This window comes from Dermacentor andersoni, chromosome 2, assembly GCF_023375885.2.
Source record: "Dermacentor andersoni chromosome 2, qqDerAnde1_hic_scaffold, whole genome shotgun sequence".
Taxonomy (NCBI): Eukaryota; Metazoa; Arthropoda; class Arachnida; order Ixodida; family Ixodidae; genus Dermacentor; species Dermacentor andersoni.
The window spans coordinates 63,612,818-63,616,046 of NC_092815.1; positions in this window are offsets into that span (position 1 = coordinate 63,612,818).

Here is a 3,229-nt window from a genome sequence, read left to right on the forward strand (position 1 = left end):
TGATTCTATTAGTTCTCACTGCTCAGACTATAATTAATTGCTCTGGAAAGGCAACTAATATTGATGACTTTTCCAGTATCTTCAAACAAATTAATGAGTAATTTATTACTCTCTGCATACGCATAAGATTACTGACTCTTTCTTACAGTAACTCCATTCAATCTTCCTTTTGTTTCTGTTTATTTCTATCTGCTTACTGACCATGCACACAGGTGTGGGAAGTATTCAGTCTGCCAAAGCTGTGGCAGCTTGTTCTTGTTACCCATTATTTTGCTTCTGAACACGAATAAGTTTTTATGAACTTGATATAGCGAAGTAAATAATTGTTGCACATAACTTCCAAATCCTACTAACAAAATAGTTATGTGCATGCCTTGACAATGCTAGCCTGATAAAAATGTTGGTGAAGTCGCAACGATTTGCAGCCCGCACTTCCGGGAATTACGCGCCTCGCGGAAGGTCACAAGCAGCGGATTTTCGGCTCGCACTTATCTCTACTCAGCCGCCATTCTCGACATCGCTGGCGACAGGGCATATGTAGAAGTTCAGGGAGTCGAGAAGCCGCTGTTGAAGCTGCAGCATACAAAACATGAAAACCAACACTTTCATGCGACAGGTGCCGCGGACATTATGGCTGCTGATCTATCAGCGTTTGGATAAACGCCCTTGGCCATTGCTTCGCTCTCTCACTTGCGTACACGTCTCTACGGGCGACAACCAGGAACGACAGTTAACTTTGCGAGGGACGCGCCCCACTTATTCGAGTTTCGGCGCTGACTTTTCTCTTGCCAGCTCTCAGTTAAGAGGAAGTTGAAGCACACGTGCAACTACAAACGGTACAGGCCCGCGTCACAACAGCAAAGGTCGTTTGATGAGTGTAAGAGAGAAATATAGACGTGGCGCGACGAGTTGATGTCAAAACAACGTGCGCACGAGAAACACCCGAGGGATGAGGGATGCCAGAGTCGCAGCAGCAGATGTGTCCCTCTTCCCGCTCTCTTTCTCCTCTTGTGACCTGAGAAAAACGAAGAGAAGGACGCGACGTGTTTACCTTTTCGAACACCAATGGCCTCGTTGACACATAGGTGATACCATAGCCGAGTTGATTATTTCACCGTCAACAAAGATAAACAGCGTTTTCACTAAGCAAAAGGCAAAAATTTGAACGGAATAAGTAACAACAGAAAACGTAGACGTAAAAGCAGGAAGGGTTGAGCGGGTTTGAGGGAAAGTAATTGCGGCTTGACTTGCGAGAACTCCTAACGTTGAGACTGACCAGCCTAAGCACTCATTGGCGCCAACCAAAGACAAACTTATGACCGCCTGCGACTGACTTGGTGATGAATGCTTGTGCGTGTACGTAACAGTGCAAAATGTGAACTTCTTTCTTCCTTCTCTTTCAATCCCCTTTCCCCCTTCCCCAGTGCAGGGTAGCCTACCGGACTCAGCCTGGTTAACCTCCCTGCTTTTCCCTTATGACTTCTTTCTCTTTTCTTTCTGTATCGCACCCGCAAGTTGCCATTTTCTTCTACTTTAAGCTTTCGAGAGCGTAAATGATATACGTTGGGAAACGTCAAGAGAAATAAAATAGTCGAAAAACAATGAGGTCAACCACAATAACTGTGCAGTTGCATTGGGAGAAGGGGAAAGGGCCGATACAATGAGAAGAACATCTTGCCGGACTGGTTGCTTAATTATTATGACTGCTACTTATTGCACTACACAGGAAACAGGCAACATGAATTTAAGTTTCTTCATTTTCCTTCTCTTTCTGTCTGTTCCCAGTGTCGCTCAATAAGTCTCAGTCCCTAAGTAGAAACAATGAGCTCAAGATATGTATAATATATCAAAAGAATATGTCCGCACAAGCGCAAGTATGCATGGCGCCCGAAAACTGTTACAGCAATGTGTTTAAAGCAGCTTTGGTTAACTTACGCTGAGACGGGTTTCCAAGAATTCTGATTCCGCCAAAGGGGACATTTGACAAGAATATCGAACGGTTTGCTTTGTGACTGAAGAGAATCGCATGTAGAGAACGTTTAAAATTGTCGCATCGCACCCACTAGCTTCACATTCGGGACTATTGCCATTCCGATGAGGAAAAGGTGGTTATTTGTTATTTGTCAATGATAGTCGACGCAGGCGACATATCATAGTTACGTCACGCAGTGGTAAGCCGCGCGGAAGGCGAAGTTTACGTGGGGATTCAGAGAACAAAGACATAAGTCTGTAACGTCTGTGCACGCTAATGAGACTAGTCCACCAAGCTATGGAAGCGGAACTAACCGTGTGCTTCTCCACGGTTGCGTAGAGTCACTCTTTTTTTTTTTTTGCCTTCGCGACCGCACACACACACACACACACACACACATGTTCTGTAGTTATGCTTTTGATATTATTTCCATTAGCTCTCAAATTCTGAGAAGCCGATGATCTTGCAGACGACTGAAGCTTGGGGTAATTATCGTCGGTCTTGTTCAACGACCCCTAATTGATCTACATTAACGCTTGCCAGCGAGTACGCGGCTCATCAGCGCACTGTTGGGCGGAGTAATTGAACGCTACGAAAGTGTGGCTTGTGCTGTTCATCGCTTCACCATTACGCACGGAAGTGGAAGCCACTCCATCACTGCGGCAATCGTGAACTGACTCTGAAATCTGCTGCGGATGACGTGCAATGGAGGATCCCTGAACCCTCTTATTCTTCCAGGACAGTGCACATAAAAACACGTGTTAGTCAGTGAGCACCGCTTTTTCTTAATTGTAAGGCGGTAGAAATGTGGTTTCGTTTTTTTCTCACCTTTTTGTTTTCTCCTTTCTTTCATATTTTGACAGCCTACAAAGCCTATAATTGAGGTTTGATGGACGAATACACTGAGGGATGGTCACGTTCCCAGCAATATATATCCCGTGCCTGGGCTATCTCTTGGCGGAGGCACGTTCCGAGCGTAGTGTGCTTAACGAAGAGAGAGAGAGAGCGCCGAGTGTCTATTTTCTCGCTGTTTGAGCTGGTAGCGTCTAAGAAAGATAGCTTTCAAGGAAAGTTATACCTTGAAGAAAGAAAACTGTGAGGGACTTCGTACAACTACTTGAATAAACTGGTGCATTCCTTATTCTTCGATTAAGCTTTTCCCCTAAATTTCTACAGTACACTAGGGTTTAGAGGGCGTCAGACTACTAACTAGGTGGAATCGCAAGCTGCTAGAAGTGCGACCATTCATTTTCCTGA